The 23,978-nt window shown below is 42.4% G+C and overlaps 1 non-coding gene and 1 pseudogene across 1 annotated transcript; one reads left to right on the forward strand and one right to left on the reverse strand.

The window, feature by feature from the left end:
• Positions 1-5,183: 5,183 nt before the first annotated feature.
• Positions 5,184-5,374, reverse strand: LOC140285731 (U2 spliceosomal RNA). The gene has a single exon (XR_011910707.1). It is a non-coding gene; the product is annotated as a U2 spliceosomal RNA (small nuclear RNA).
• A 4,961-nt stretch (positions 5,375-10,335) lies between these two features.
• LOC140285766 (U2 spliceosomal RNA) lies at positions 10,336-10,512 on the forward strand (annotated as a pseudogene).
• Positions 10,513-23,978: the final 13,466 nt, after the last annotated feature.

A 23,978-nucleotide genomic window follows, 5' to 3' on the forward strand; every position in this document is an offset into this window, starting at 1 on the left:
CTTCCCCGGTTTTTACAAATTATGGTTGGACATTCAGACCTTCTTTTAGCCGAAAACCTCCGCTCCCTCTTTTGATCATACATTGTCGGGCATTCGCACCTTTTCTTACCCGCTTTTTACAAAACATGGTCGGACTTTCACACCTTCTTGTAGCCGAACACATTCGCTCCCGCTATTGATTGTGTGCAGTCGGGTATTTTAACCTTTTCTTACCAACTTTTTACCAACTACGGTCGGACATTCACACCTTCTTATGGCGGAACACCTCCACTCCCTCTTTTGATGGTGTATGTTTGGGCATTCGAACCTTTTCTTACCCGCTTTTTACAAACTATGGTCGGACATTCAAACCTTCTTGTAGCCGAACACATCCAGTTCTGCTTTTGAGGATGTATGGTCGGACTTTCACACCTTTTAGTAGCCAAACAACTCCGCTCCCGCTATTGATTGTGTACAGTCGGTTATTTTAACCTTTTCTTACCCGCTTTTTACCAATTATGGTCGGACATTCACACCTTCTTACAGCGGAACACCTCCGCTCCCTGTTTTGATCATTTATGGTCTGGCAATACTACCTTTTCTTACCCGTTTTTGAGTAATTATGGCTGGACATTCACAGCTTCTTGCATCCGAACACCTCTTCTCTGCTTTTGATGATGAATAGTCCGGCATTCTTACCTTTTCTAACACATTTTTCAGTAATTATTGTCGGTCATTCACACCTTTCTCATCAGCTTTTTGCAAATTATGATCTGACATTCACACCTACTTGCAGCCGAACACCTCGGCTTCCGTTTTTGATGGTGTATATTTTGGCATTCGAACCTTTTCTTACCCACTTTTTACAAACTATGCTCGGACATTCACACCTTCTTGCAGCGAAACCCCTCCGCTCCCTCTTTTGATTGTGTATGTTCGGGCATTCAAACCTTTTCTTACCCGCTTTTTACAAACTATGGTCGGACATTCAATCCTTCTTGTGGCCGAACACATCCACTTCTGCTTTTTATGATGTATAGTTGGGCATTCACACCTTTTATTACCCATTTTTCAGTAATTATTGGTTGGAAATTCAGACCTTGCAGCCGAACACCTCCGCTCCCTCTTTTGATCATACATTGTCGGGCATTCGCACCTTGTCTTACCCGCGTTTTACAAACCATGGTCGGACTTTCACACCTTCTTGTAGCCGAACAACTCCGCTCCCGCTATTGATTGTGTAGAGTCGGGTATTTTAACCTTTTCTTACCCGCTTTTTACCAATTATGGTCGGACTTTCACACCGTCTTACAGCGGAACACCTCCGCTCCCTCTTTTGATGGTGTATGTTCGGGCATTCAAACTTTTTCTTACCCACTTTTTACAAACAATGGTCGGACCTTCAAACCTTCTTGTAGCAGAACACATCCACTTCTTCTTTTGATGATGTATGGTTGGGCATTCGCACCTTTTCTTACCCATTTTTCAGGAATTATGGGTGGACATTCACACCTACTTGCAGTCGAACAGCTCTGCTCCCACTTTTGATTATGTTTGGTTGGATATTCGAACCTTTTCTTAACTGCTTTTTACAAACTTTGGTCGGACGTTCACACCTTCTTGCAGCCGAACACCTCCGTTTCCGCTTTTGATGGTATATATTCGGGCATTCGAACCTTTTCTTACCCGCTTTTTACCAACTATGGTCGGACAATCACACCTTCTTACAGCGGAAAACCTCCGCTCCCTCTTTTGATGGTGTATGTTCTGGCATTCGAACCTTTTCTTACCCACTTTTTACAAACTATGCTCGGACATTCACACCTTCTTGCAGCGAAACACTTCCGCTCCCTCTTTTGATTGTGTATGTTCGGGCATTTAAACCTTTTCTTACCCGCCTTTTACAAACTATGGTCGGACATTCAAACCTTCTTGTGGCCGCACACATCCACTTCTGCTTGTGATGATGTATAATTGGGCATTCACACCTTTTCTTACCCATTTCTCAGTAATTATTGGTGGACATTCAGACCTTCTTGCAGCTGAACACCTCTGCTCCCGCTTTTGATGGTGTATAGTCGGGCTTTCGAGGCTTTTCTTCAACGGTGTTTACAAATTATGGTTGGAAATTCAGACCTTGCAGCCGAACACCTCCGTTCCCTCTTTTGATCATACATTGTCGGGCATTCGCACCTTGTCTTACCCGCGTTTTACAAACCATGGTCGGACTTTCACACCTTCTTGTAGCCGAACAACTCCGCTCCCGCTATTGATTGTGTAGAGTCGGGTATTTTAACCTTTTCTTACCCGCTTTTTACCAATTATGGTCGGACATTCACACCGTCTTACAGCGGAACACCTCCGCTCCCAATTTTGATGGTGTATGTTCGAGCATTCGAACTTTTTCTTACCCACTTTTTACAAGCTATGGTCGGACATTCAAACCTTCTTGTAGCAGAACACATCCACTTCTTCTTTTGATGATGTATGGTTGGGCATTCGCACCTTTTCTTACCCATTTTTCAGGAATTATGGGTGGAAATTCACACCTACTTGCAGTCGAACAGCTCTGCTCCCACTTTTGATTATGTTTGGTTGGATATTCGAACCTTTTCTTAAGTGCTTTTTACAAACTTTGGTCGGACGTTCACACCTTCTTGCAGCCGAACACCTCCGCTTCCGCTTATGATGATATATATTCGGGCATTCGAACCTTTTCTTACCCGCTTTTTACCAACTATGGTCGGACATTCGCACCATCTTACAGCGGAACACCTCCGCTCCCTCTTTTGATGGTGTATTTTCGGGCATTCGCACCTTTTCTTACCCGCTTTTTACAAACTATGCTCGGACATTCAAACCTTCTTGTAGCCAAACACATCCACTCCTGCTTTTGTTGATGTATGGTTGGGCATTCGAACCTACTTGTTGCCCGCTTTTCATTAATTATGGGTGGACATTCAGACCTACTTGCAGCCGAACACCTCGGCTTCCGCTTTTGATGGTGTATATTTTTGCATTCGAACCTTTTCTTACCCGCTTTTTACAAACCATGGTCGGACTTTCACACCTTCTTTTAGCCGAACAACTCCGCTCCCGCTATTGATTGTGTAGAGTCGGGTATTTTAACCTTTTCTTACCCGCTTTTTACCAACTATGGTTGGACATTCACACCTTCTTACAGCGGAACACCTCCGCTCCCTCTTTTGATGGTGTATGTTCGGGCATTCGAACCTTTTCTTACCCGCTTTTTACAAACTATGCTCGGACATTCACACCTTCTTGCAGCGAAACACCTCCGCTCCCTCTTGTGATTGTGTATGTTCGGGCATTCAAACCTTTTCTTACCCGCCTTTTACAAACTATGGTCGGACATTCAAACCTTCTTGTGGCCGAACACATCCACTTCTGCTTTTGATGGTGTATAGTCGGGCTTTCGAGGCTTTTCTTCAACGGTGTTTACAAATTATGGTTGGAAATTCAGACCTTGCAGCCGAACACCTCCGCTCCCTCTTTTGATCATACATTGTCGGACATTCGCACCTTGTCTTACCCGCGTTTTACAAACCATGGTCGGACATTCACAGCTTCCTCTCCACCATACTTGTATGGTGGGATATTCACACCCACTTGCATCCGAAGACCTCCGCCCCCACTTTTGTTGATATTTAGTCGGTCGTTCACACCTTACCCGTTTTCTTGCCGCCAAACACCTCTGATCTCGCTTTTGATGATGTAAGATTGGGCATTCAGACCTTGCTTTTCCTGCTTTTCACCAACTATAGACGGACATTCACACCTTCTTGCAGCCGAACACTTCCGCTCCACCTTTTAGGTTTCTATCACACCTTTTTTTTCACCGCATTTTATAGATTATGGTTGGAAATTCTCAACCACTCATCCGAAGACCTCTCCTCCCGCTTTTGTTAATATATTTGAACTTTAGTCAGACATTCACACCTACTTGCAGCCGAACACCACCTCTCTAGCTTTTGATGATGTATGGTCCGGCATTCTTACCGTTTCTAACACATTTTTCAGCAATTATGGTAGGACATTCACACCTTCTTGCAGCTGAACACCTCCTCTCCCACTTATGATCATGTGCAGATTGATTTTCGAAAATTTTCTTTCATGTTTTCTAGCAATTAATGATGGACATTTAGACCTTCTTGCAGCTGAACACCTCCGCTCCCGCTTTTGATCATACATTGTCAGGCATTCGAACCTTGTCTTACAAACTTTAGTCAAACATTCACACCTTTTTGCAGCCGAACACAGTTTTTTTCAGCCGAACTTGGGCATTCGAACCTTTTCATACCCACTTTTTACCAACTATGGTCGGACAATCAAACCTTCTTGTAGCCGAACACATCCAGTCCTGCTTTTGATGATGTATGTTCAGGCATTCGAACCTTTTCTTACCAGCTTTTTACAAACTATGCTCGGACATTCAAACCTTCTTGTAGCCGAACACATCCACTCCTGCTTTTGATGATGTATGGTTGGGCATTCGAACCTACTTGTTGCCCGCTTTTCATTAATTATGGGTGGACATTCACACCTTGTCGCAGCCAAACACCTCCGCTCCCTGTTTTGATCATGTATGGTTGGACATTCGCACCTTTTCTCACCCGCTTTTTGCAAACTATGGTCGGCCATTCACAGCTTCCTCTCCACCATACTTCTATGGTGGGATATTCACACCCACTTGCATCCGAAGACCTCCGCCCCCACTTTTGTTGATATTTAGTCGGTCATTCGCACCTTACCCACTTTTGGCAAACTATGGCCTTCTTGCAGCCAAAAACCTCTGATCTCGCTTTTGATGATGTAAGGTTGGGCATTCAGACCTTGCTTCACCTGCTTTTCACCAAATATAGTCGGACATTCACACCTTCTTGCAGCCGAACACTTCCGCTCCACCTTTTAGTTTTCTATGGGGCATTCACACCTTTTTTTTCACCGCATTTTATAAAAACACCACAGGAACACCGTATTGAGGCTTTGTTCTGACCGCTCATTCGGTGTCGCGTTTCTTTCAAGCAATTCTCCTGGTTAGCCCGCACTCGGCTCGCTCCCAGAGCCGTGTTAAAGTCTACTTCGCATTCACTCTCTTTTCTCAGCAGACTAAAAGAAAGTTTCATCTTGGGCTCCCTGAAACTTCCATCCTGCACCGCTGTTTGCTTTTTCACAAGAGCAGAGGAGAGCGCACCGTTCCCAGGGGCACTACAGTACCGGGTCGATGCTTGGAGTGAACGGAGCAAGCTCCTTTTTCAACTCCTATTGATACAAATCCATTTAATATGTAGTCCTCGCATAGAGGACACATCAGACATTAAACTGATAAGAACAGATACTACACTTGATCTTAGCCAAAAGGCCGAGAAGCGATAACTGTCCACTGGTTCACGTCCGAGGGCCCTTCCTGGCACAATGCGCACTTGTAGCGGTGTTCTTTTTATGGCCATATTGTCACTTTGCACCTCGGCCCACCCGCTGCACTGAGCACTCTTCAGCCCTTTTAAATGGTATAACTTTACACTACCGCACGCTCCAGCGAGCACCATTCAAGCAACAACTTTGCACTCCAGCTTCGAACATTGGCACAGTCGCAACAAGTAAGGCGACTCTACTCAGAGAAGTCACTCTGCACAGTAACAAGATTTCTTTTGCACAGACAGAAAGGGCTTCATCCGCAAAGGTAAAGCCTGCCAAAAATAGAAACAACTCATTAGTGCTGCTCAACGTTGTACTTTGCAGTAAAACAAAGAGCAAATCTAAAGATTCAGGAATCCGAGAATAAGCTTACTTCCATGAGTTCTTCACGATTTCGGATTTTTCTATAAAATGAATTCCTTCACTCAAACTAAATTAAAACTGCTAAACCGCTAATCTGTTACATGCAAGGCAGATGTCAAATTCACCGAAATAGGATCTAAGGGTATTTGGCCAATCGAGCTGTAGCAGCTTCGGTAAAAGAGTATAAGTTGAAGAGTTTGTGAATAAAGGTGTGCGCACACATAGTGAGTTGTAGGAAAATAGGCAGGGAGCAATGCCGGCTGGGGTATAGGTTCTTGTATGTTGTCTGACTGTTTGATTTGAATGTGTTGTGTAAGTGTCCTGTTGAATGTTACATGTTTGGGCTTTGACACGCTTCACTGTGGTTGTTAACTGTGTGGTGTGTCCTGAAATGTTATATGTTTGGGCTGTGTGACATGCTTAATGCTTTTCAGTAGCAACCCACTTATTCATATATAGCAACTGACAACATAAGAAGTCCGGACATACTTTGATAGTAGTTGTAGAAGTATCCTTATTGATAATAGATAAACTAATTCATAGTGATAGAACAGTAGATGAACAGGTGCCTGCACATGTCTCATGAAAATAAAATGGGTGTATGATTGCTGACGGCAGAGCAATACTGCCAAACTTATGAGTTCTTGTGGCAAACTTGATTCAGTGTCTTGACGTGTATACGCTGTTTCGCTGACTTGTCACAAGAAACAAAGTGTGTTTGATAAGATCCGACCATTTTATTACGGGAGGATCAGTATGTATGGATTCTGATGTGACTGATAAACTCATTCGTATCTTAAGCATAATCTAATACGTGAGACAACGCCCTGGCACACAATCAAAAAAAAAAAAGAGAGAGCGGTTTTGTGTCCCCACAGTCCATAATGTAGAAAAGAGAGAAAAAAGCCTTTCTGATTTGTTGTGTGTGCTCACAGTGCAGAGTGTAGAGAAAAGAGAGAAAAGAAAGCCGTTTTGGTGTCACGGGTGTTGTGACTTACACACACACATTTCTGAATTGAGAAAGGAAATTATTTTAGAGGAAGCACTAGAGTTTAGATCCCACATTTGTTGATAGGCATTCATTTAATTTTTCTTTTAATCAGTTTTAAAGTGAATACTAACTGAGAAATGAAAAAGGTGAAGAGTTTAGAAGCTTGGTTCAAGAGCAAAACTTGGTTTATGATCAGCTGAGTCTCTAAACAGAACAGCAAATGGCTTCATCGAACATTTAAAAAAGATTCAGATTGTTAGAATATCCAGAATTTATAGGAATGGTGGTGATTACTCTTATTTTCTAGAATGGAAATAACTGCACCATGTCTGTTTTATGAATTTAAGGGGCTAAAAAGTTTTGTTCTCGTTTTTCTATGATTAACCGAATGTATGTGAGAGTCCAAACAGACAGAAGGGTTACGGCCGAGCGCTGGACCTTCCAAAAAAGATGAGACAGGCTGGACCCGTGCCATACTAGTTAAGGCCTGCCTGTGGATAACAGGTTCTTTAAACTCTCACACACACAAACTCACACACGTTCGCACACATACACCCATACACACACACATTCTTGAACTTGCTGCAAGATTAAACCTTTGCATTAACTGAATCCAGCAACTCTGAGTCTCATTGAGAGACTTTTCTCAACAATTGGGTCCTCAAACCAGATCTCAACGTTTTTTCCGCTGTCCAGGGTCGGAGCTGAAACCGTGCACAGTACTCCTAATGAAAGACCCCCTGCTGAATTGCGGTAATTAGGGGCCAGTGTCCACTGAAAGGGGGAAAAAGGGACGAGATCGTACTTTTGAATCAATGGCCAGAAGCCATTGGCAGTGCAGGCATCAACAATAATGGTGTTATTTCACCCATTAACACTTAAGGTACCTCATGCAGTGGCTGTGATATGGTTACTTAACAAAATATCTTTACCAGACATCTCTCCTACATAACAGTTCTTCTTTCACAGCCACACCTTGTTGTCGAGAGATGTGCTACACTTAATCCATCCACACTGCTACCTACCCCACAGATGGAAAGCCAGAAATAACCATCAGTGTTTTACCCAGGCCAGACTTAACTGATATACGTTATGAAAATGCAGAAATAACTATATTTATTCAACAGATCAAGGAAAAAAAACCCTGATGGCACAAATGCTACAGGATTTGCAGTAGTAACAGAAACTGAAGTTTTCTTAAAACAACCACTACCAAAAAATTACTCTGTTCAAGCAGTCGAATTGGTAGCTTTAACTGAAGCTTGTAAATTAAATAACAAAAAGGTTGTTAACGTTTACACTGACAGTCAGTATGCCTTCTCAACTGTACATGTGTTAACACAGCATTGGAAAAACAGGTATGTTGACATCCACAGCTAAATGTATAAACTACAAATATTTTAGCATTATTAGATGTTATTCAATTGCCATCTACAATAGACTCGTATGAATGACCGGAAGGAAAACCATACTGCCAAAGAATTTGTTTAAATATGCTGCAGTATTGAGCCACGGACCATGTCATGTCTCAACGGGAGGGATGGAAGCAATAATGAACCAGGTTTTTACAGCATATGGTTTTACTAATTATTAAAAACATTTTTTTAGAATAAATAAATGAATAAAGTTTTGTCTAGCAGGTCAAATATGTGCAAAATACATTCCACAGGGCAATCTAAGTCCAAAACGAAGATAATTCCCTAAGCCAGTGTATCTTTTTCAACATATTTGTTTGGATTTCATTATTTCATTATTTTGTAGATTTCATTGAACTAAATTAATGTTAAGGGAAACGATTCTGCTCAGTGACAACAGAGGTTTTTACCAAATGGTCTGAAATATTTCCATGTGCACAAGCAGATGCACTCTCAGTAGCAAAATCACACGTAAAATAACTCATTTCTAGATTTGAAATTCCTGAAAAGATCTTCAGTGATAATTTGACACACTTTGTAAACAATGTCATCTCACTGATGGCAAAGAACTTAAAATAGACCTTAGAAACCACTGTGATATAGAAGGTTTCGCTAACACATTGGAATTGTTTTACTATTTACATATGCATGTGCAGTGAAGAATTGCTTGCTGCTGATAAATGCAAAGAAGAACAGCTTACACATAAATGCTCACATATAGGCTGCTGAATGCAATGAAGACCTGCTTATCCAGTAAAGTTCAATGTCAATGTGTAATATTCAATTAGGATTTGCAAAACAGTGAAGTTAAACAATGAATGGGTCCATAGTCGGTATGAGAAGACTACAGGAATATTTACCTGGGTGTACGTTCAAACAGAGATGAGAAAATTGCGATAACTTATTGTTTGTTTGTTTGTTAGTATGTATATGAATGTTATGTGTATAAACTGTGTTGAGTTGTAGTTACTCAGTAGTGTCTCAGTGAAACAACCGACGGGGGAAGCCTTGCGGTGACAACAAAAGCAGTGTTTTACTGATCAGTCAAGTTGCTCCAGTGTACTCCATACAAACTGGTTGGCTACTGAAGGGATAGAAAATGGGGAATACTTGTTTTAAAGCAAACAAGGAATTAGATGGGAAAAATACATGTTTTAACGGGACCCAGACAATATTAAATACTCAGACAGATGGGAGAAGAAGTGTAGTTTTGTAGGAAATCACAAAATTATTACATAAAATGAGTGAAATCAATTGAAGAATGCCTTTCTGAAGAGCTGTTTACCACAGATGAGCAGCTTTGCGACCAAGCACATTGTAGATCGCTTTACTGCCAAAATGATCTAGTTTAATGGATTGGTTTAGACATGCATAACAGCATTTTAAGAACAAAGAGAGAAACAAAAAGGGACAACGCTTCATGGTGGAAGGTGATGTATAAATAACTGTGTATATGATGAAGGAGAGACCATTTGAGCAGCACAGCCATTTCGCAGCACAGGGACAGCAGTCCAAGTTAAAGGATCTCCCATGTGGTATCACCTGTCACACTGTGTCAAGGCATCAAAAGAAGAAAAAATCACCAAACTCAAGGACAAAGAGACGAAGACTCCGGTGAACGAAGAGAGAGGACTTACAAACCAGAAATACAAAAGGATGCTCGATATCAAGATCCAGAAGAAGAGGCTAACAATGCCACGAACACTTACGATGCTGGGAATGATGCCAGCAATGAACAGAGAAGAAGATTCAGTGTCATCAATCTGCAACACGTGCATCTAATGAGGGGGTGAATATAGAATCCTCAACGATTACAACGTCTCTGGGAACTGTGACAACAACAAGGTTTAAACCATTTTGATATATATTGTAACCTATTGGCTAAGGAATAGTGCTGAAAATGAGGTAAATCTAATCCACCACTGTCCTTGGTCTTCTGTAGGGTTTTTAAACTAATACGTGGTGGTTTGTTTTTCCACAGAAATTTGGAGATGCATGAATCTAGTGACTTAAACCAAGTAGCAGATGGTTTTATGGGGATCATTGAGAACAAATAGTTAACTTTTGGTAGTATCATCATTTTAATGGTTGTAACTCTCCCCATAAGTGATATAGGTAAGGACTTCCAACGAGAGAGATCGTCCTCTACTCTCTTTACTAATTGCACATAATCCATCTGTACTTATCAGTTTAATATGTGATATGTCTATGCAAGGACTACATATTAAATGGATTTTTATCAATAGGAGTTGAAAAAGGAGCTTGCTCCGTTCACTCCAAGCATCGACCCGGTGCTGCAGTGCCGCTGGGAACGGTGCGCTCTCCTCTGCTCTTGTGAAAAAGCTAACAGCGGTGCAGGATGGAACTTTCTTTTAGTCTGCTGAGAAAAGAGAGTGAATGCGAAGTAGACTTTAACACGGCTCTGGGAGCGAGCCGAGTGCGGGCTAACGAGGAGAAATGCTTGAAAGAAACGCGACACCGAATGAGCGGTCAGAACAAAGCCTCAATACGGTGTTCCTGTGGTGTTTTTATAAAATGCGGTGAAAATAAAGGTGTGAATGCCCCATAGAAAACTAAAAGGTGGAGCGGAAGTGTTCGGCTGCAAGAAGGTGTGAATGTCCGACTATATTTGGTGAAAAGCAGGTGAAGCAAGGTCTGAATGCCCAACCTTACATCATCAAAAGCGAGATCAGAGGTTTTTGGCTGCAAGAAGGCCATAGTTTGCCAAAAGCGGGTAAGGTGCGAATGACCGACTAAATATCAACAAAAGTGGGGGCGGAGGTCTTCGGATGCAAGTGGGTGTGAATATCCCACCATACAAGTATGGTGGAGAGGAAGCTGTGAATGGCCGACCATAGTTTGCAAAAAGCGGGTGAGAAAAGGTGCAAATGTCCAACCATACATGATCGAAACAGGGTGTTTGGCTGCGACAAGGTGTGAATGTCCACCCATAATTAATGAAAAGCGGGCAACAAGTAGGTTCGAATGCCATACCATACATCATCAAAAGCAGGAGTGGATGTGTTCGGCTACAAGAAGGTTTGAATGTCCGAGCATAGTTTGTAAAAAGCGGGTAAGAAAAGGTTCGAATGCCCGAACATACACCATCAAAAGAGGGAGCGGAGGTGTTCCGCTGTAAGACGGTGTGAATGTCCGACCATAGTTGGTAAAAAGTGGGTATGAAAAGGTGCGAATGCCCAAATTCGGCTGCAAAAAACTGTGTTCGGCTGCAAAAAGGTGTGAATGTTCGACTAAAGTTTGTAAAAAGCGGGTAAGACAAGTGGCGAATGCCTGACAATGTATGATCAAAAGCGGGAGCGGAGGTGTTCAGCTGCAAGAAGGTCTAAATGTCCATAATTAATTGCTAGAAAACATGAAAGAAAATTTTCGAAAATCAATCCGCACATGATCATAAGTGGGAGAGGAGGTGTTCAGCTGCAAGAAGGTGTGAATATCCTACCATAATTGCTGAAAAATGTGTTAGAAACGGTAAGAATCCCGGACCATACCTCATCAAAAGCTAGAGAGGTGGTGTTCGGCTACAAGTAGGTGTGAATGTCTGACTAAAGTTCAAATATATTAACAAAAGCGGGAGGAGAGGTCTTCGGATGAGTGGTTGAGAATTTCCAACCATAATCTATAAAATGCGGTGAAAAAAAAGGTGTGATAGAAACCTAAAAGGTGGAGCGGAAGTGTTCGGCTGCAAGAAGGTGTGAATGTCCATCTATAGTTGGTGAAAAGCAGGAAAAGCAAGGTCTGAATGCCCAATCTTACATCATCAAAAGCGAGATCAGAGGTGTTTGGCGGCAAGAAAACGGGTAAGGTGTGAATGACCGACTAAATATCAACAAAAGTGGGGGCGGAGATCTTCGGATGCAAGTGGGTGTGAATATCCCACCATACAAGTATGGTGGAGAGGAAGCTGTGAATGGCCGACCATAGTTTGCAAAAAGCGGGTGAGAAAAGGTGCGAATGTCCAACCATACATGATCAAAACAGGGAGCGGAGGTGTTTGGCTGTGACAAGGTGTGAATGTCCACCCATAATTAATGAAAAGCGGGCAACAAGTAGGTTCGAATGCCCAACCATACATCAACAAAAGCAGGAGTGGATGTGTTTGGCTACAAGAAGGTTTGAATGTCCGAGCATAGTTTGTAAAAAGCGGGTAAGAAAAGGTGCGAATTTCCGACAAAGTATGATCAAAAGAGGGAGTGGAGGTTTTCGGCTACAAGGTTTGAATGTACGACCATAGTTTGTAAGAAGCGGGTAAGAAAAGGTGCGAATGCCCGAACATACACCATCAAAAGAGGGAGCGGAGGTGTTACACTTGAAAGACGGTGTGAATGTCCGACCATAGTTGGTAAAAAGTGGGTAAGAAAAGGTTCGAATGCCCGAATATATACCATCAAAAGCGGAAGCGGAGGTGTTCGGCTGCAAGAAGGTGTGAACGTCCGACCAAAGTTTGTAAAAAGCAGTTAAGAAAAGGTTCGAATATCCAACCAAACATAATCAAAAGTGGGTACAGAGCTGTTCGACTGCAAGTAGGTGTGAATATCCACCCATAATTCCTGAAAAATGGGTAAGAAAAGGTGCGAATGCCCAACCATACATCATCAAAAGAAGAAGTGGATGTGTTCTGCTACAAGAAGGTTTGAATGTCCGACCATAGTTTGTAAAAAGTGGGTAAGAAAAAGTTCGAATGCCCGAACATACACCATCAAAAGAGGGAGCGGAGGTGTTTCGCTGTAAGATGCTGCGAATGTCCGACCATAGTTGGTAAAAAGCGGGTAAGAAAAGGTTAAAAAACCGGACTGTACACAATCAATAGCGGGAGCGGAGTTGTTCGGCTACAAGAAGGTGTGAAAGTCCGACCATGGTTTGTAAAAAGCGGGTAAGACAAGGTGCGAATGCCCGACAATGTATGATCAAAAGAGGGAGCGGAGTGTTTCGGCTGCAAGGTCTGAATTTCCAACCATAATTTGTAAACACCGTTGAAGAAAAGGCTCGAAAGCCCGACTATACACCATCAAAAGCGGGAGCGGAGGTGTTCAGCTGCAAGAAGGTCTGAATGTCCACCAATAATTACTGAAAAATGGGTAAGAAAAGGTGTGAATGCCCAACTATACATCATCACAAGCAGAAGTGGATGTGTTCGGCCACAAGAAGGTTTGAATGTCCGACCATAGTTTGTAAAAGGCGGGTAAGAAAAGGTTCGAATGCCCGAACATACACAATCAAAAGAGGGAGCGGAGGTGTTTCACTGCAAGAAGGTGTGAATGTCCGAGCATAGTTTGTAAAAAGTGGGTAAGAAAAGGTTCGAATGCCAGAACATACACCATCAAAAGAGGGAGCGGAGGTGTTCCGCTGTAAGAAGGTGTGAATGTCCGACCATAGTTGGTAAAAAGCGGGTAAGAAAAGGCTAAAATACCCAACTCTACACAATCAATAGCGGGAGCGGAGTTGTTCGGCTAAAAGAAGGTATGAAAGTCCGACCATGGTTTGTAAAAAGCGGGTAAGAAAAGGTTCGAATGCCAAAATATACACCATCAAAAGCGGAAGCCGAGGTGTTCGGCTGCAAGTAGGTGTGAATGTCAGATCATAATTTGTAAAAAGCTGATGAGAAAGGTGTGAATGACCAACAATAATTGCTGAAAAATGTGTTAGAAAAGGTAAGAATGCCGGACCATTCATCATCAAAAGCGGGAGAAGAGGTGTTCGGCTGCAAGAAGCTGTGAATGTCCAGTCATAATAACTCAAAAACGGGTAAGAAAAGGTAGTATTGCCAGACCATAAATGATCAAAACAGGGAGCGGAGGTGTTCCGCTGTAAGAAGGTGTGAATGTCCCACCATAATTGGTAAAAAGCGGGTAAGAAAAGGTTAAAATACCCGACTGTACACAATCAATAGCGGGAGCGGAGTTGTTTGGCTACTAAAAGGTGTGAAAGTCCGACCATGGTTTGTAAAAAGCGGGTAAGAAAAGTTGCGAATGCCGGACAATGTATGATCAAAAGAGGGAACGGAGGTTTTCGGCTGCAAGAAGGTCTAAATGTCCAACCATAATTTGTAAAAACCGGGGAAGAAAAGGCTCGGAAGCCCGACTATACACCATCAAAAGCGGGAGCGGAGGTGTTCAGCTGCAAGAAGGTCTGAATGTCCATCAATAATTGCTAGAAAACATGAAAAAAAATGTTCGAATATCCAACCGCACATGATCATAAGTGGGAGAGGAGGTGTTCAGCTGCAAGAAGGTGTGAATGTCCACCCATAATTCCTCAAAAATGGGTAAAAAAAAAAGGTGCGAATGCCCAACCATACATCATCAAAAGCAGGACTGGATGTGTTCGGCTACAAGAAGGTTTGAATGTCCGAGCATAGTTTGTAAAAAGCGGGTAAGAAAAGGTTCGAATGCCCGAACCTACACCATCAAAAGAGGGAGCGGAGGTGTTCCGCCATAAGAAGGTGTGAATGTCCGACCGTAGTTGGTAAAAAGCGGGTAAGAAAAGGTTAAAATACCCGACTGTACACAATCAATAGCGGGAAGGGATGTGTTCGGCTACAAGAAAGTGTGAAAGTCCGACCATGTTTTGTAAAAAGTGGTTAAGAAAAGGTGCGAATGCCCGACAATGTATGATCAAAAGAGGGAGCGGAGGTTTTCGGCTGCAAGAAGGTCTGAATGTCCAACCATAATTTGTAAAAACCGGGGAAGAAAAGGCTCGAAAGCCCGACTATACACCATCAAAAGCGGGAGCAGAGGTGTTCAGCTGCAAGAAGGTCTCAATGTCCATCAATAATTGCTAGAAAACATGAAAGAAAATTTTCGAATATCAAACCGCACATGATCATATGCGGGAGAGGAGGTGTTCAGCTGCAAGATGGTGTGAATGTCCACCCATAATTCCTGAAAAATGGGTAAAAAAAGGTGCGAATGCCCAACCATACAACATCAAAAGCATGTGTGAATGTCAGATCATAATTTGCAAAAACCTGATGAGAAATGGTGAGAATGCCCGACTATACACCATCAAATGCGGGAGCGGAGGTGTTCGGCTGTGAGTAGGTGTGAATGTCCGACCATACTTGCTGAAAAATATGACAAAGCAGTTTTCACTTGGTTTGAGTGAAGGAATTCATCTTATATCAAAATCCGAATTTGTGTAGAACTCGTGGAAATAAGTTTATTCTCGGATTCCTAAAGGTTTAGTGTTGTTCTTTGGTATACTGCAAAGTAATACTTTCTATTTTGTTGAAACCGATTCAGACATGGATAAATATGAAGGACAAAGCAGTTTTAACTTGGTTTGAGTGAAGGAATTCATTTTATATCAAAATCCAAAATTGTGTAGAACTGGTGAAAAGAAGCTTATTCTCGGATTCCTAAAGGTTTAGTGTTGTTCTTTGGTATACTGCAAAGTAATACTTTCTATTTTGTTGAAACCCATTCAGACATGGATAAATATGAAGGACAAAGCAGTTTTAACTTGGTTTGAGTGAAGGAATTCATTTTATATCAAAATCCAAAATTGTGTAGAACTGGTGAAAAGAAGCTTATTCTCGGATTCCTAAAGGTTTAGTGTTGTTCTTTGGTATACTGCAAAGTAATACTTTCTTTTTTGTTGAAACCTATTCAGACATGGATAAATATTAAGGACAAAGCAGTTTTAACTTGGTTTGAGTGAAGGAATTCATTTTATATCAAAATCCGAAATTGTGTAGAACTGGTGATAAGAAGCTTATTTTCGGATTCCTAAAGGTTTAGTGTTGTTCTTTGGTATACTGCAAAGTAATACTTTCTTTTTTGTTGAAACCTATTCAGACATGGATAAATATGAAGGACAAAAGCAGTTTTAACTTGGTTTGAGTGAACGAATTCATTTTATATCAAAATCCGAAATTGTGTAGAACTCGTCAATCGACGCTTATTCTCGGATTCCTGAAAAGGTTTAGAGTTGTTCTTTCCTATCCTGCAAAGTACAACGTTCTTTTTTGTTTAAAGCTATTATGACATGGATAAATATGAAGGACAAAGCAGTTTTAACTTAATCGGTTTCAACAAAATAGAAAGTATTACTTTGCAGTATACCAAAGAACAACACTAAACCTTTAGGAATCCGAGAATAAACTTATTTCCACGAGTTCTACACAATTTCGGATTTTGATATAAAATGAATTCCTTCACTCAAACCAAGTTAAAACTGCTTTTTCCTTGATATTTATCCATGTCTGAATCGGTTTCAACAAAATAAAAAGTATTACTTTGCAGTATACCAAAGAACAACACTAAACCTTTAGGAATCCGAGAATAAACTTATTTCCACGAGTTCTACACAATTTCGGATTTCTATATAAAATGAAATCCTTCACTCAAACCAAGTGAAAACTGCTTTGTCATATTTTTCAGCAAGTATGGTCGGACATTCACACCTACTCACAGCCGAACACCTCCGCTCCCGCATTTGATGGTGTATAGTCGGGCATTCTCACCATTTCTCATCAGGTTTTTTTGCAAATTATGATCTGACATTCACACCTGCTTTTGATGATGTATGGTCAGGAATTATGGGTGGACATTCACACCTTCTTGCAGCTAAACACCTCCGCTCCCACTTATGATCATGTGCGGTTTGATATTCGAAAATTTTCTTTCATGTTTTCTAGCAATTATTGATGGACATTCAGACCTTCTTGCAGCTGAACCCCTCTGCTCCCGCTTTTGATGGTGTATAGTCGGGCTTTCGAACCTTTTCTTACCCGGTTTTTACAAATTATGGTTGGACATTCAGACCTTCTTTTAGCCGAAAACCTCCGCTCCCTCATTTGATCATACATTGTCGGGCATTCGCACCTTTTCTTACCCGCTATTTACAAAACATGGTCGGACTTTCACACCTTCTTGTAGCCGAACACATTCGCTCCCGCTATTGATTGTGTACAGTCGGGTATTTTAACCTTTTCTTACCCACTTTTTAGCAACTACGGTCGGACATTCACACCTTCTTATGGCGGAACACATCCGCTCCCTCTTTTGATGGTGTATGTTTGGGCATTCGAACCTTTTCTTACCCGCTTTTTACAAACTATGGTCGGACATTCAAACCTTCTTGTAGCCGAACACATCCAGTTCTGCTTTTGAGGATGTATGGTCGGACTTTCACACCTTTTAGTAGCCAAACAACTCCGCTCCCGCTATTGATTGTGTACTTTCGGGTATTTTAACCTTTTCTTTCCCGCTTTTTACCAATTATGGTCGGACATTCACACCTTCTTACAGCGGAACACCTCCGCTCCCTGTTTTGATCATTTATGGTCTGGCAATACTACCTTTTCTTAACCGTTTTTGAGTAATTATGGCTGGACATTCACAGCTTCTTGCATCCGAACACCTCTTCTCTGCTTTTGATGATGAATAGTCCGGCATTCTTACCTTTTCTAACACTTTTTTCAGTAATTATTGTCGGTCATTCACACCTTTCTCATCAGCTTTTTGCAAATTATGATCTGACATTCACACCTACTTGCAGCAAAACACCTCGGCTTCCGTTTTTGATGGTGTATATTTTGGCATTCGAACCTTTTCTTACCCACTTTTTACAAACTATGCTCGGACATTCACACCTTCTTGCAGCGAAACCCCTCCGCTCCCTCTTTTGATTGTGTATGTTCGGGCATTCAAACCTTTTCTTACCCGCTTTTTACAAACTATGGTCGGACATTCAAACCTTCTTGTGGCCGAACAAATCCACTTCTGCTTTTTATGATGTATAGTTGGGCATTCACACCTTTTCTTACCCATTTTTCAGTAATTATTGGTTGGAAATTCAGACCTTGCAGCCGAACACCTCCGCTCCCTCTTTTGATCATACATTGTCGGGCATTCGCACCTTGTCTTACCCGCGTTTTACAAACCATGGTCGGACTTTCACACCTTCTTGTAGCCGAACAACTCCGCTCCCGCTATTGATTGTGTAGAGTCGGGTATTTTAACCTTTTCTTACCCGCTTTTTACCAATTATGGTCGGACTTTCACACCATCTTACAGCTGAACACCTCCTCTCCCACTTATGATCATGTGCGGTTTGATATTCGAAAATTTTCTTTCATGTTTTCTAGCAATTATTGATGGACATTCAGACCTTCTTGCAGCGGAAAACCTCCGCTCCCTCTTTTGATGGTGTATGTTCTGGCATTCGAACCTTTTCTTACCCACTTTTTACAAACTATGCTCGGACATTCACACCTTCTTGCAGCGAAAAACCTCCGCTCCCTCTTTTGATTGTGTACGTTCGGGCATTTAAACCTTTTCTTACCCGCCTTTTACAAACTATGCTCGGACATTCACACCTTCTTGCAGCGAAACACCTCCGCTCCCTCTTTTGATTGTGTATGTTCGGGCATTTAAACCTTTTCTTACCCGCCTTTTACAAACTATGGTCGGACATTCAAACCTTCTTGTGGCCGCACACATCCACTTCTGCTTGTGATGATGTATAGTTGGGCATTCACACCTTTTCTTACCCATTTCTCAGTAATTATTGGTGGACATTCAGACCTTCTTGCAGCTGAACACCTCTGCTCCCGCTTTTGATGGTGTATAGTCGGGATTTCGAGGCTTTTCTTCAACGGTGTTTACAAATTATGGTTGGAAATTCAGACCTTGCAGCCGAACACCTCCGCTCCCTCTTTTGATCATACATTGTCGGGCATTCGCACCTTGTCTTACCCGCGTTTTACAAACCATGGTCGGACTTTCACACCTTCTTGTAGCCGAACAACTCCGCTCCCGCTATTGATTGTGTACAGTCGGGTATTTTAACCTTTTCTTACCCGCTTTTTACCAATTATGGTCGGACATTCACACCGTCTTACAGCGGAACACCTCCGTTCCCAATTTTGATGGTGTATGTTCGAGCATTCGAACTTTTTCTTACCCACTTTTTACAAGCTATGGTCGGACATTCAAACCTTCTTGTAGCAGAACACATCCACTTCTTCTTTTGATGATGTATGGTTAGGCATTCGCACCTTTTCTTACCCATTTTTCAGGAATTATGGGTGGAAATTCACACCTACTTGCAGTCGAACAGCTCTGCTCCCACTTTTGATTATGTTTGGTTGGATATTCGAACCTTTTCTTAACTGGTTTTTACAAACTTTGGTCGGACATTCGCACCATCTTACAGCGGAACACCTCCGCTCCCTCTATTGATGGTGTATTTTCGGGCATTCGCACCTTTTCTTACCCGCTTTTTACAAACTATGGTTGGACATTCAAACCTTCTTGTAGCCGAAAACCTCCACTCCCTCTTTTGATCATACATTGTCGGGCATTCGCACCTTTTCTTACCCGCTTTTTACAAACTATATTCGGAGATTCAAACCTTCTTGTAGCCAAACACATCCACTCCTGCTTTTGTTGATGTATGGTTGGGCATTCGAACCTACTTGTTGCCCGCTTTTCATTAATTATGGGTGGACATTCAGACCTACTTGCAGCCGAACACCTCGGATTCCGCTTTTGATGGTGTATATTTTTGCATTCGAACCTTTTCTTACCCGCTTTTTACAAACCATGGTCGGACTTTCACACCTTCTTTTAGCCGAACAACTCCGCTCCCGCTATTGATTGTGTAGAGTCGGGTATTTTAACCTTTTCTTACCCGCTTTTTACCAACTATGGTTGGACATTCACACCTTCTTACAGCGGAACACCTCCGCTCCCTCTTTTGATGGTGTATGTTCGGGCATTCGAACCTTTTCTTACCCGCTTTTTACAAACTATGCTCGGACATTCACACCTTCTTGCAGCGAAACACCTCCGCTCCCTCTTTTGATTGTGTATGTTCGGGCATTCAAACCTTTTCTTACCCGCCTTTTACAAACTATGGTCGGACATTCAAACCTTCTTGTGGCCGAACACATCCACTTCTGCTTTTGATGATGTATAGTTGGGCATTCACACCTTTTCTTACCCATTTTTCAGTAATTATTGGTGGACATTCAGACCTTCTTGCAGCTGAACACCTCTGCTCCCTCTTTTGATGGTGTATAGTCGGGCTTTCGAGGCTTTTCTTCAACGGTGTTTACAAATTATGGTTGGAAATTCAGACCTTGCAGCCGAACACCTCCGCTCCCTCTTTTGATCATACATTGTCGGACATTCGCACCTTGTCTTACCCGCGTTTTACAAACCATGGTCGGACATTCACAGCTTCCTCTCCACCATACTTGTATGGTGGGATATTCACACCCACTTGCATCCGAAGACCTCCGCCCCCACTTTTGTTGATATTTAGTCGGTCATTCACACCTAACCCGTTTTCTTGCAGCCAAACACCTCTGATCTCGCTTTTGATGATGTAAGATTGGGCATTCAGACCTTGCTTTTCCTGCTTTTCACCAACTATAGACGGACATTCACACCTTCTTGCAGCCGAACACTTCCGCTCCACCTTTTAGGTTTCTATCACACCTTTTTTTTCACCGCATTTTATAGATTACGGTTGGAAATTCTCAACCACTCATCCGAAGAGCTCTCCTCCCGCTTTTGTTAATATATTTGAACTTTAGTCAGACATTCACACCTACGTGCAGCCGAACACCACCTCTCTAGCTTTTGATGATGTATGGTCCGGCATTCCTACCGTTTCTAACACATTTTTCAGCAATTATGGTAGGACATTCGCAGCATCTTACAGCGGAACACCTCCGCTCCCTCTTTTGATGGTGTATGTTCGGGCATTCGAACTTTTTCTTACCCACTTTTTACAAACTATGGTCGGACATTCAAACCTTCTTGTAGCAGAACACATCCACTTCTTCTTTTGATGATGTATGGTTGGGCATTCGCACCTTTTCTTACCCATTTTTCAGGAATTATGGGTGGACATTCACACCTACTTGCAGTCGAACAGCTCTGCTCCCACTTTTGATTATGTTTGGTTGGATATTCGAACCTTTTCTTAACTGCTTTTTACAAACTTTGGTCGGACGTTCACACCTTCTTGCAGCCGAACACCTCCGCTTCCGCTTTTGATGGTATATATTCGGGCATTCGAACCTTTTCTTACCCGCTTTTTACCAACTATGGTCGGACATTCGCACCATCTTACAGCGGAACACCTCCACTCCCTCTTTTGATGGTGTATTTTCGGGCATTCGCACCTTTTATTACCCGCTTTTTACAAACTATGGTTGGACATTCAAACCTTCTTGTAGCTGAAAATCTCCACTCCCTCTTTTGATCATACATTGTCGGGCATTCGCACCTTTTCTTACCCGCTTTTTACAAACTATGCTCGGACATTCAAACCTTCTTGTAGCCAAACACATCCACTCCTGCTTTTGTTGATGTATGGTTGGGCATTCGAACCTACTTCTTGCCCGCTTTTCATTAATTATGGGTGGACATTCACACCTACTTGCAGCCGAACACCTCGGCTTCCGCTTTTGATGGTGTGTATTTTTGCATTCGAACCTTTTCTTACCCGCTTTTTACAAACCATGGTCGGACTTTCACACCTTCTTTTAGCCGAACAACTCCGCTCCCGCTATTGATTGTGTAGAGTCGGGTATTTTAACCTTTTCTTACCCGCTTTTTACCAACTATGGTCGGACATTCACACCTTCTTACAGCGGAAAACCTCCGCTCCCTCTTTTGATGGTGTATGTTCTGGCATTCGAACCTTTTCTTACCCACTTTTTACAAACTATGGTCGGACATTCACACCTTCTTGCAGCGAAACACCTCCGCTCCCTCTTTTGATTGTGTATGTTCGGGCATTCAAACCTTTTCTTACCCGCCTTTTACAAACTATGGTCGGACATTCAAACCTTCTTGTGGCCGAACACATCCACTTCTGCTTGTGATGATGTATAGTTGGGCATTCACACCTTTTCTTATCCATTTCTCAGTAATTATTGGTGGACATTCAGACCTTCTTGCAGCTGAACACCTCTGCTCCCGCTTTTGATGGTGTATAGTCGGGCTTTCGAGGCTTTTCTTCAACGGTGTTTACAAATTATGGTTGGAAATTCAGACCTTGCAGCCGAACAACTCCGCTCCCTCTTTTGATCATACATTGTCGGGCATTCGCACCTTGTCTTACCCGCGTTTTACAAACCATGGTCGGACTTTCACACCTTCTTGTAGCCGAACAACTCCGCTCCCGCTATTGATTGTGTACAGTCGGGTATTTTAACCTTTTCTTACCCGCTTTTTACCAATTATGGTCGGACATTCACACCGTCTTACAGCGGAACACCTCCGCTTCCAATTTTGATGGTGTATGTTCGAGCATTCGAACTTTTTCTTACCCACTTTTTACAAGCTATGGTCGGACATTCAAACCTTCTTGTAGCAGAACACATCCACTTCTTCTTTTGATGATGTATGGTTGGGCATTCGCACCTTTTCTTACCCATTTTTCAGGAATTATGGGTGGAAATTCACACCTACTTGCAGTCGAACAGCTCTGCTCCCACTTTTGATTATGTTTGGTTGGATATTCGAACCTTTTCTTAACTGCTTTTTACAAACTTTGGTCGGACGTTCACACCTTCTTGCAGCCGAACACCTCCGCTTCCGCTTATGATGGTATATATTCGGGCATTCGAACCTTTTCTTACCCGCTTTTTACCAACTATGGTCGGACATTCGCACCATCTTACAGCGGAACACCTCCGCTCCCTCTTTTGATGGTGTATGTTCGGGCATTCGCACCTTTTCTTACCCGCTTTTTACAAACTATGGTTGGACATTCAAACCTTCTTGTAGCCGAAAACCTCCACTCCCTCTTTTGATCATACATTGTCGGGCATTCGCACCTTTTCTTACCCGCTTTTTGCAAACTATGCTCGGACATTCAAACCTTCTTGTAGCCAAACACATCCACTCCTGCTTTTGTTGATGTATGGTTGGGCATTCGAACCTACTTGTTGCCCGCTTTTCATTAATTATGGGTGGACATTCAGACCTACTTGCAGCTGAACACCTCGGCTTCCGCTTTTGATGGTGTATATTTTTGCATTCGAACCTTTTCTTACCCGCTTTTTACAAACCGTGGTCGGACTTTCACACCTTCTTTTAGCCGAACAACTCCGCTCCCGCTATTGATTGTGTAGAGTCGGTTATTTTAACCTTTTCTTAACCGCTTTTTACCAACTATGGTTGGACATTCACACCTTCTTACAGCGGAACACCTCCGCTCCCTCTTTTGATGGTGTATGTTCGGGCATTCGAACCTTTTCTTACCCGCTTTTTACAAACTGTGCTCGGACATTCACACCTTCTTGCAGCGGAACACCTCCGCTCCCTCTTTTGATGGTGTATGTTCGGGCATTCGAACCTTTTCTTACCCACTTTTTACAAACTATGCTCGGACATTCACACCTTCTTGCAGCGAAACACCTCCGCTCCCTCTTTTGATTGTGTATGTTCGGGCATTCAAACCTTTTCTTACCCGCCTTTTACAAACTATGGTCGGACATTCAAACCTTCTTGTGGCCGAACACATCCACTTCTGCTTTTGATGATGTATAGTTGGGCATTCACACCTTTTCTTACCCATTTTTCAGTAATTATTGGTGGACATTCAGACGTTCTTGCAGCTGAACACCTCTGCTCCCGCTTTTGATGGTGTATAGTCGGGCTTTCGAGGCTTTTCTTCAACGGTGTTTACAAATTATGGTTGGAAATTCAGACCTTGCAGCCGAACACCTCCGCTCCCTCTTTTGATCATACATTGTCGGACATTCGCACCTTGTCTTACCCGCGTTTTACAAACCATGGTCGGAC

This window comes from Leuresthes tenuis, unplaced genomic scaffold, assembly GCF_036924035.1.
Source record: "Leuresthes tenuis unplaced genomic scaffold, fLeuTen1.0.hap1 SCAF_56, whole genome shotgun sequence".
NCBI classification, from domain to species: domain Eukaryota; kingdom Metazoa; phylum Chordata; class Actinopteri; order Atheriniformes; family Atherinopsidae; genus Leuresthes; species Leuresthes tenuis.